Raw genomic sequence first — 11,514 nt, 5'->3', positions numbered from 1 at the left:
CGGCTCCTCCCTCAATTATATCCAGCCTCCAACCTCCTTTCATCACTGCACCTATCTTTCTCCAGCCCCGCTCATTTCTCACCTGCTTATCCCACCAGGCTCTAGCTGGTCTCCATTTCCACCTTTGTGCTTCAGCTGGGGGGTCCTTTACACACAGAAGTCAGATCATGTCACATCTCAGCTCAGAAACGGCCTGCATTGTACGGCTCCTGGATCTCCCTATCCTTACATCTTTCTACCCCTCCTACTGCCCTCTCTTCTCCAGCCGCTGCTCTCCTGCTATTGCTCAGACACACAGGCCCGTGCTTCAAGCCTCAGCACTTTAACCTGGTCATTCCCTCTTCCTGGAACCCTCTTCCCCTAGAACTAAGGAGCAACTCCTTCCCTTCCCTGATGGCTCTGTTGAGATTGCAGCCAGAATGAACCCCAACCCCAGCCACACACTCACTCCTGGTCCCCCTTTGCTACTCCACTTTGTCTTTATTTCACAGCCTTTGTTATCTAATTTACTTATTTCTTGTGGTTGTTTGGTACTGTTCCCCCAATCCCTATGAGAAGCAACCTGAGGGCAGGGGTCTCTGTCTTTTGGGTTTACTACGGTATCCCAAGAACCTGTGATGGCACCTAGCACATAGTAGGTACTCAATAAATATTGGATGGTAGAATGAACAGATTATTTCTTCCTCCTGTTTCACTTCTCTTTGTGCTAGAACTTTATGAGGCTCTATCTGGGAAGTTGGCCAGGTGGACATGCTGTATTTTCTTAGCCCAGTGACTTAGGAACAAGGAAGGGAAGACCTTAGAAAGCCAGGAAGCTGCTGGGGCGAGTTTGGCTGGTCCAGTTAAGAAAAACAACCACTCAGATCAGCCTGATCTCTCATGGGCCCAGCTGTGACCTCTGTGCATGGCCCCTCCCTCATCACCCTCCTGTCCCGAACCTCAGGGGCCCAGCTGAGCTTGTCACCAAGCCGGCCCATGTCATCTTGCCTGCAGTGTGCCCCACCTACTGCCCCAACCTGTTTGCTCCCATTCACTCCTCCCCATAGCTTCTCCAAACACCTCCAGCCTGAGTTCTACTCATACATGCAGATCAAAGGATGCCTGCTTTGATCTGGACACCCTCAGCACTGGATATAGGCAACTTAAACACCACCCCCAGCCCCACACACGTACACCCCCAAAAGGATATTATACCACAGGAGCTGCTATGGAGGCAGATTGATTCCATTCAAATCCTAGCTCCACTGGTAACCAGCTCTGTGAGTGTGGACAAGCCCAATGTGCTCCCAAAACTTTAATTTCCTCATCAGTAAGGAGGACAATTCTGCTGCTTTTTAGGGGTGTTGTAAGGGTTAAAGAGTTATGTTCGCAGAGAGATCAGCGCTGCACCCGCCACCCAGTGGTGCCAAATAATGATTAACACTCTTTTAAATACGCACTTCTTGAGTGTGCCAAGCACTGTTACAGGTGCAGGTGGCCAGTCAGCCCCATGGTCCCTCCTAATGGGCAGCATGAAGACGAGGGCCTGCAGCCCCGAACTGCTGCGGGAACTCTGCCTTGGAGGGCAAGCCGATCAAAGAGAGGGTGTATATGACTTGAGAGGCAACTCCAGAAATTGTCCTAACTTCCTGCTGTCTGAGAAATGAGTGACATGTGTCAGGGAGAAAGAGCAACTGGTGTTGTAAAAAGACAAGGTTAACCAGCCAAACCTGTGGAGAGAGAAAGGGTTTGGGGGTCAGAGAACTCTGGGGTGAAAACCCAGTTCCATAGAGAAAAGACTACAGGGTCGTGCGTTTCTCTGTGTAAAGCTTGCTTTCTCTCTCCACACCTTTCATCAACATAGTGTTGGCAGTGGTGTCACAATAGGCTGCCACCTCTGAGTGCCCTGCATCTCTGACATCGGTAGGCAGTGTAGGAGGATGGCTGGTCACCTACGAGCAGCTGCATATTGAGGCCATCGTCTCAGGAGGTGCCTCTGTGCTGTATCTCTGCTCACTAGCACCACACCCCATTCTGTTTCGCTATAAAACTTCTGACTTCCCGGCCAGCTGAGTTAGGTGAGCTCCACCTGGAGACGGGTGACACTTCCAAATGTCTTTAAAACAAAAACAGGAAAAACTGAACAGTCTCTACTGCTATGAACCTCTCTAGGCAGTTAGGGAGGCCAAGCCTCACCTTCCCCACCCCTGCGTGGCTTCCAAAGCTCTCTTCCTTACTCTCCCCACCCCAGAGTTCCACGTTTAAATCACATATTTAAATATTCCGTTTTGCCTGAAACAGGCTGGAATCATGAAGCTTGTAATGTCTCCCAAGGATTACCAAAATCCCTTAATCCCCTTCTTTCCTGTAATATCATATATGGAAACTCATTTTGAGAAATGCATTTTTAAATTGCACAAGTGTTTGCAAAAACATGGCTCCAAAGTATGTCAAGGAGTATCTTCTCTACCAAAGTGTCAACTATAGTCGTACTTCTGCACCAAATTGTGTGTGTGTGTGTGTGTGTGTGTGTGTGTGTTAATCCCAGCTTCCTTACTTACCTTGGCACTTACCACAAGGTGCTTGGCCCCCTGAATGGCACCTGTCACACCCATTTGACCTCCCTTCAGTAAGAATCCACTGGGCACCTTCTACGGCAGGCATTTCTCTAGGCCCTGGGTACAGAACAAGCAAAATCAATGAGACTTAACCTGGTATGTGGGAGGCCCAGGCAATCAATTACATATCTCAGATCATTTTAAGCATTTAGAAGAAAAAGAAAGCCAAATAGAGGCAGAGAGACCGGCCCTTTAAGGTGCTGTGTGGATCATGCTAAATGCCAACCTGTTGTAGGAGTCTAGTTTCCTTGTTTGATGAGTGTGAGGGGACCTTAAGGGTCCTTTCCTATTTCTATTTCTTCCACAATGATTTATGGAGCCTACTACCTGCCAGGCAGCAGGTGGCTGGCACAGCCTTTTTAATTGTGAGAAGTTTTACGTAAACACCCTTAGTTCTGGACCTATCTTGAAAAATTGGAAGCTCTGGCAATACTGGGCATGGCTTGCCTCGGAACAGCAATTAGCCAGTGCCAAGAAGTGGCTGCTTACTTCAAAGAGCGCAGACAACGTCTGGTTCACCAGCCCTAAGGTCTCTTACACCTGGTCAGCTTCATTCCTCTGCCTGACTGTGGTAGTCGTTTACTGGAGCATGCAAGCCCTGACTCAAGCTGTCACCATAGTGAATACATACGAGTGCATGCTGAGATAAGAACACTGAAAAAAAAGTATCATGAAGGAGACTTAGAAGACTAGGGTCAAGCTTTTGGCATCCTTCCCATGGGGAAGTCGAGTCTATGTCCCTCCTTTTGAATCTGGGTGGCTTGTGCCTGCTTCGGCCAAGAGTCCAGTGGAGGTATTGATATGTGACTTCAGAGGTTAGATTATGAAAGGCCGTGTGCTTCTGCTGTGTTCACGGGAACTCTCACTTCTGGAGCTCTGAGGTACCACGTAAGAAGTCCAGTTGCCTTGGTACCACCCCGCTGTGTGTAAGGCACGCTAGTCGGCAGTCCCAGCTGAGTCCAGCCTTGGAACACAGTCCAGGCACCAAACATGCGAGGCACCAAACCTGTAGAGAGTTTTCATAAGAATTTAGGTGAGTCAAACTGATGACATGCCAGGAAGCCAGGTCTCAAATACTCCAGAGAATGACAGTTTTGCAGTTTCTTTCATGCATGTGGAATTGAAGAGGGAACGGAAGGAAGATGACATGAAGGTGAGAAAAAGCAAGGTACAGGATAGTTAACAAGACTTTGCACTCCCATCCTCTCTTGACCTCACTTCCATCAGCCCTTTTCCCTCACTCCTCCACACTTTCTTAAGGTGACCAATTGCTTGCCAAACAATCGATTCTCAGTTCCCATCTCACTTGGCTCCTCAGGACTTTTTACCCAGTTGATCACTCATTCCTTGAAACATTTTCCTCCCCTGGATTCCAGGACACCACCTTCTCCTGGTTTTCCTCCTATCTCACTGGGTGCTCCTTCTCTGTGTCTTTTGCTGGCTCTTTTTCGTCTTCCTGACTCCAAAGCATTGAAATATCCCAGGGCTCTGTCCCTGAACATCTCATCTCTAATTCCTTGAGCCCCCAGTGAGGTTGGTAGTCATGAATTTAAATAAGGCCAATCCTCAACCAGGCTCATAATTTTAAATACCTGTTATAGCTGATGACTTCTAAATTTATGTTTCCAGCCAGATCATTCCCCTGAATTCCAGACTCAAACATCCAAATGCCTGCTTGACACCTTCCCTGGAATGTTGAATAATCATCCCAAATTTAACAGGTCCAACACCAAATTCCTGATTTTGCCCCCAGAACCTTCTTCTCCTGCCATCTTCCCACCTCTGTAAGTGGTCGATCCATCCTTCTAGTTGTTTGGCCCAAAAGTTTGGAGTCATCTCTGACTCCTCAGTTTCTCTCATTCTCCCATCCAATCTGTCAGGCCATCCTGACAACTGCCACGTGTGTCTGGAATCCAGCCAGCATTCAGCACCTTCACCATTGGGACTGAGTCCAAGCCTTCATCACCCTTCTCCTGGGTCATTTCAAGAACTTCCTAACTGGTCTCCCTGATCCTACCCCTCATCTCCTTTATTCTATTCTCTACAAAGCAGTCAGAGGATCCATTTAAAACATAAGTCAGATCATATAATGTCTCAGCGCAAAACCTTCTATCTCATTCTGAGTGAAAACCAAAGTGCAAATGCCCTGGTACTTCTTTGGTCACATCTATTCCCCACTCTGTTTTGGCCACACCGGCCTTCTTGTTGCTCTTGAGCAGCATAGAAAGCATGTTCCCACCTCAGGACCCTTGCACTTGCTGGCCTTGATACCTGGCATGCCCTTCCCAGAAGTCTGATTTGCCCTTTCTCTTCTTTTAGGCCTTTGTTCAAATGGCGCATTATCAGTGAGGCTTTCGTTGATCGACCTTGTGTGGTTTTCTCCTGAACATTCACTGCTAGCCAACTTGCTCTAAATTTTACCTTTCTCCCCCTGCTAGAATGTAAACACCACAAGGGCAGGAACTTTATTTGGTTTATGGGAGTAATCTCAATGCCTAGAACAACACCCAGCCGGAAGTAGGCATTCAGTACCGTGCGTTGCATTGATTTAATGACTAGCCGTAGAGGTCATCGGTGTTAGATGAGGTTGCCAGGTGGGCAGGAGCCAGATCGGCAAGCAGGCTTATAGGTCTTGCTAAAGACCTGGAGGAGGGCTGACATGGTCATGATTGTGTCTGGAAAACACTCCTTGGGCTCCTCAAGGGAGAACACCTCTTCTACACAGGTGATTCTTGCCTTTGTGAGGCTGAGTGTGGGGAGGTATGAAGATTTGTTTTCTGGAAAGGCCTCTCCCACTTAGAAGGCGCTGAGGCTCTGGGACTAAGTAGGGCTCTGCATTTTGACAAGACTCAATGTGGCATGGGACTGTAATTATGGATTGTCAGCCCTGCATTTCTGAGTCAGCTGCTCAATCAAACCCTTCCCAGTGACAGGTTGCAGCACTGCCTCCTCTCCCCAGACCTCACCCTGCTGAGCCCTCACTGCTCCAGAGAATATCAGAATATGCCCAATATGACCTTCTCCTACCTCCCTTGTCACCCAGTCTCACCTCTTTTTTTTCTCCCGCACTCCTCAACTTGAAGGGATTTCAGTGGACATCAAGTCCAAGGGGCAAGAGGCCAGCTGAGCTTCTCAATTCCCCAGACTGTAGGTGAGGAGCTGCCTAGGCACAGAAGGCTTTGGGGTTGAGCGGTGAGCAGACGCCACCTGCAGACCCTTTCAGGATGGAGCCCCTAGGAGCCATGAAGCTCAGCACTGGGGCAGCCCTCAGTCAAAAGCTCCCTCTTACCAACACTCCAGCTAGCCAAACAACTAGACTATTTTATTCAGAGTCTCCTTGGCCTACTGGGCTCCTCAAACTAAATTTGCCTTCTGCACATTCCTTAAGCATTTTAATAACCTACCAAGAAGAACAAAAATTCCATTTCTACTAACCTAATAAGTCAGGCCAAGGTGGAAATACCTTTCAAGGGTCCCTCCCTTCCCAACTCAGCTGGACTTTCATTGCAGAAGGAAGTAAAATTAATTTTGACTTTGCTGCTGAGATGCACGTAATCATTTAGTTTTGCCAGGAAAGGGGGAGGGGAATCACAGCTAGCAAGGCAGAATGTTCCAGCCCCAGGCACTGAGTTGTTCAGGAGTCTTTCCTACCTTCTCACGTGCTAGGTTGCAGGATTCTTGCCAGCTGCTGACCTCCCAGGCCCTGCTCTAGTGGCCTTGGCAGGCACACACCACCTCACTGCCTCATAGAGAATGCCAGGCTGAGCCAGGAGCAGCCAGGTTTGCTCTGTCACCAACCACAGGTTACAAGCCAATCCCAGGTCAACAGTCATGTCCATCCATCATTTCTACTATCTCCTGATCTGAGAAAAATTCCTCTTTTCCCTGTTCCTACTCATGAAAATCTAAATATAGTGAATTTGATTCATCGGCTGAGAGATTCACTTATGGGGAGAAAAATTTCTGCGCATTTTCAGAAAAGAGAAGAGAAAGACGGGACAGAAGGAAACTAACAATTGAGTGCTTTTTATTGACTTTCATATGTTAGCCTGGTATTTTGGAAAGTGCCTCAGTATCTGAGCTTGGAACAAACAGCACTTGGGCTCGAATCCCAGTTTGCCTTGTGTTAACTGTGTGGCTTTGGGCAAGCTACTTAGCTTCCCCAAACTTCTAAAGCTACATCTGTAAAATAGGGATTATGGTACCTTCCTTCAAGGGCCTTTGCAGAGACTAAATAAGACGTTAAGGGGAAATACTAGAACCTAGAATTCCTTGTCCGGTCAATTTAGGCCTCTCTGAAATAAAGATGTATTTCAATAAGAAGAAAAGTTAATCTATGGGGAATAAGTGAGTTTCAAGAAGTAGTAAGCTAAAACACATACGTGTATATGTGTGTCTGTGTATGTATGTACGTATGTATGTACGTATGTATGTATATATACCTATTTGTATGTATATTGTACCTATATTTAGGTGTATGAAAATGTTTACTATAGAAACAAATAAGCAAAAACAAACAAAAATTTCTAGAACTAAACCCTTGATAAATTTGGTAATTACTTTTGGTAATATCAACATGGATGACATAGAATCTCATGTTCACAGATTAGATGATTTCATAGTATTAAATCTAGTTTGATTTCTCCCGAGGCCTCTCTCCTTGGCCTGCAAATGACCATCTTCTCACCGTGTCCTCACATGACTTGTTCTCTGGGTATAAGGTACCATAAACAAAATTAAACAATAAGGAGAAACAAATAGTATCAAGAATACATTTTAAAAATGATTACAAATTCATATAAAAGAGATAACCAACCCAAATAAGAAAAGTATGGAAAGAATCTGAATAAGAAATTCACTGAAGAGGAAATATCAGTGGCCAATAAAGGCATGGAAAGATATTCCACTTTGCCATTCAGATATATGCAAATTAAAACAAATTTGAAGTACTGCAAACTTTTGACAAAAATCTTAGTTTAACAATATGAAAAGTTTTCAAGTACACTCATGCACTGTTGGTGGGAATTTAGATTGGCACTCTGAAGGGCAATTTGGCCGTATCTATTAGATTTGAATTGCATAACACCCGTGACACTTCTTAAAATGAACCTCCTAAAACGGCAGAACCGTGCACAAGAAAACATGGCTAAAGATGTCCACTCCAGCACTGTCTCTAAGACTCAGAAGCTGGACCACCCTATATAGCTGTCAGTAGGAGCCTGACCAAACAAACTCATCACTAGGAAACACGACCCATCAGTTACAAATGACAAGCAGAGCCTGATGAACTGCATATTGCTGAGAGAAAGAGCAAGTTGCAAAATGATTCAGTTGGGAAACACCCTCCATAGAAAATCCTGCATAAATTATTATAGGTATTAATTATATATTAATAATATATACATGTATATGGCCTGAACATTGATATTAATGTAATACCATTATTAATTTAATACCTACATATGTAGGTTCATAGATATTAATACATATGCATATGCATATACATATATATATAAATATATATATATATGAACAGGTCTTGAATGCTACACACCAAATTGAGGATCATAGGGGGACAGTGATTAAAGGAAAAACTTGTGATCATAACAACAGAAAAAACAGAACTTGGATAAATTCAAAATTCATTATGTTTTAAAAACTCCTAGAAAACAAAGAGAGGGAAAGTTCCTTAAGTCTTATCAGTATTATTTCAATTGTTTACTAGGGGAATGCATCTGGGTATAAATTGTGTAATTAAAAATTGGTCTACTTCTTAAAGCTCCAGAGTTGAGTTGACTGCTTTGTCCATACTGACCAGAGGTGCCTTCGGACAGAGGAGAAGGCAGCTACGGTGCAGATTTTTCATCTCTGCAGGCCTTCAGTTGCTGTGACTGGCATTCACTCAGTGACCTCCATTGCCCTAAGTAGGTTTTCCCCAAGAAAAATTTAATCCCTGGTGAATGACCATCCCTCCACCTCCTACAAACCCATGTACATGGGGAGAGGAAAACTCTAGTGAAAAAGCCTTTGAATCGATGACTCCATAGATAGCCACAGAACTATTTGATAGAGAGAAAATGATTCTGCAAACACAAAAATACACATACCTATGAGAAATCTGGACTAGCAACCCAAACATTAGGAGATAGTGAATTCACATTCTTAAAACACACACAACGCCAATTTTGTTGAAATAGTGATCTCTCTTGCCACATTCAAAACAGGTTTCAATTCACCAGAATCCATCTGCAAATGATGAGCTTCAAGAATTGCGCAAGAATACCACATTCCAGGGTCAAATGGAAAAGACACTCAACCCTTTCTCTATAAAGTAAGGGTAGGTAACCATAAATTTACTCAATTTAGCTAGTTTATCTGATATGGCTCCACCCCCACTCCCAGCCTAATTCCCCCAATGCACTTTTATTTCACGTATGGAGATCATCCAACCTATTTTCAGTTGCGATTCTGGATGTACAGGGACACAATTTTATCAGTATTTGGATAAGGATTGGGAATTGGACAGAGTAGTGGGGTGTCTGTTCTGCTAGCATAGGAGGGCTCAAGAGGGTAAAAATAATCGTAGTGACCACTTATTGAGCTTCTACTAAGGGCTAGCACTGAGCTAGGCCTGTTCCCTACATCACCACACTTGAACCCCATCTCCTAAGACACAAGTACTAATGTCCTCATTTTGCAGGTCAATTATATAACTCGTAAATGCCAGAGCACGCACTTAAGCCAATTCTCCAGTTCCAAAGTCCATGTTCTCGCTCATTGCACTGATCAGACTCCTTTTTTTCCAGGGAGGTAAAATCAAGCTGGAAGATCCATACTTCTGAGATAAGGTATTTACTTGCTCAAAGCTCTAAGGAATCTAGACATTCAGATCAGGCTCAGAGAAATGGCCCCTTCCTTCACCCTGTGGAGGATTCCGGAACGAGGGAGGCCTTCGGGCTGGAACTTGTCACCCACTGGGGTGACTTTTATGCACAGAACCCTGCTGAGTCACCAAGGCAGTCGCTGCTATTACGCAACAAACCAGAACACCACGAAGCCAGCCCTACACCTCCGAGTTGCTTGACTCAAACAAGGGCTGGTGACTGAATAGAAGGAAGTCCAAATATTAGAATCATCTGCTTTGGAGAAGAAATCTGGATCTCTCCCTCGCTCTCTTTTTTGAAAGTATAGTTGAGATACAATAGGATATTAGTTTCAGGTGTACAACATGGTGATTCGGCATTTACATTGCTTACGAAGTGATCACCCCGGTAAGTCTGGTAACCATCATTCACCGTACAAAGTTGTTACGTTAATATTGACTATTTTCCCTGCACTGTACCTTACATTCCGAAGACTTCTTCTTTTTTAGAACTGGAGGTTTGTACCTCTTATTCCACTTCATCCTTTTCACCCATCCCCCACCCCCATGCCCTCTGGCAACCATCAGTTTGTTTTCTGTGTCTATGAGTCTGTTTCTGTTTAGTTTTATTTGTTCATTTTGTTTTTTCGTCTTTCAGATTCTACATATGAGTGAAATCATATGACATTTGTCTCTCTTTTTTCAAATATATATCCTAGAGGTGGAATGGCTGGGTCATATGGTAATTCTTTTTTAAATTTTGTTTCTGTTTTCCAAAGTGGCTGCACCAATTTGCAATCCCACCGATAGTGCACGAGGTTTCCCTTTTCTCCACATCCTCGCCAATACTTGTTGTTTGTTGATTTATTATTGATGGCAGCCATTCTGACAGGTGTGAGGTGATATCTCATTGTGGTTTTGATTTGCATTTCCCTGATGATTAGCGATGTTGAACATCTTTTCATATGTCTGTTGGCCATCTGTATGTCTTCTTTGGAGAAACGTCTGTTCAGGTCCTCTGCTCATTTTTTAAATTGGATTGTCTCATTTTTTGATGTTGGGTTGTATGAGTTCTTAATATGTTTTGGATATTAACTCCTTATCAGACATATCATTTGCAAATATCTTCTCCCATTCAGTAGGTTGTCTTTTGTTGATGAACATAGACCTTCCCCCAGTGACATCCACTTGTGTCCTTCAAGAGCTGGGCAGCTCCCTCCTCAGGGACCTCAGCCCTGCCATTCCCTCCACCTGGAAGGCTCTTCCCCCAGAAACCTGAGCGGCTTGCTTGCTTCCTGACTTGCCTTTCACTCTCTACTCAAATATCTCTTTGTCATTCATTCAGGCTTTCCTGACCTTTACATCTAAATACTAATGCATAATAGGCACTCAATATTTATTAAATGAATAAACCAATCTGTACTTCGGAGGAGAACAGTGAAATTCTGGAAAACCCCACAGGATGTAAGTGTGGCATGAAGGGAAAAATCAAGAGCTCTGGGGGCATGGATTGAATCTAGGTCTCGCCTAGATGAATACTCGTTCTAGTTTATCATCGATCTACATTAGTACTTAACAGAAGCCTCGTTTTGGGGTTGGTCAGTGGAGAATACTTGCCTCCTGGGATTGTAGTGAAGACCACTAATATTTTACTGAGCATTTATTTAATACCAGGCCCCGTGGCAAGGACTATAAATGCATTAGTCCTCACAATACTCCCATGCAGAGACCAAAGTGACCAGGGTGATAAAGACAGGAAACGGACAGGTCACAAGACTCCAACTCTCATCTGTCTGTCTCTAAGACCCATGCCTTAACCACCACACCAGATGCAGAGCGGGTCTGTGTACACAAAATGCTAGCTCCTGATGGAGAATAGGTGCCCACAATGTCCCTTGATTTTCCCGGCTACCCAAGCCTCAGCAGAGCTGCTCTCTACCAAAATGTCAAGGCGCTGTTCCTGCCACTGAAAAAGAGGAGGGACAGCCAGGAACCCCAGGGACAACCCACACCGCCACTCTTCCCAGCCTTTCACATTCCAGCGTAATCTCATCG

This window comes from Rhinolophus ferrumequinum, chromosome 22 (assembly GCF_004115265.2).
Source record: "Rhinolophus ferrumequinum isolate MPI-CBG mRhiFer1 chromosome 22, mRhiFer1_v1.p, whole genome shotgun sequence".
Taxonomy (NCBI): domain Eukaryota; kingdom Metazoa; phylum Chordata; class Mammalia; order Chiroptera; family Rhinolophidae; genus Rhinolophus; species Rhinolophus ferrumequinum.
This window is presented reverse-complemented; position numbering follows the sequence as displayed.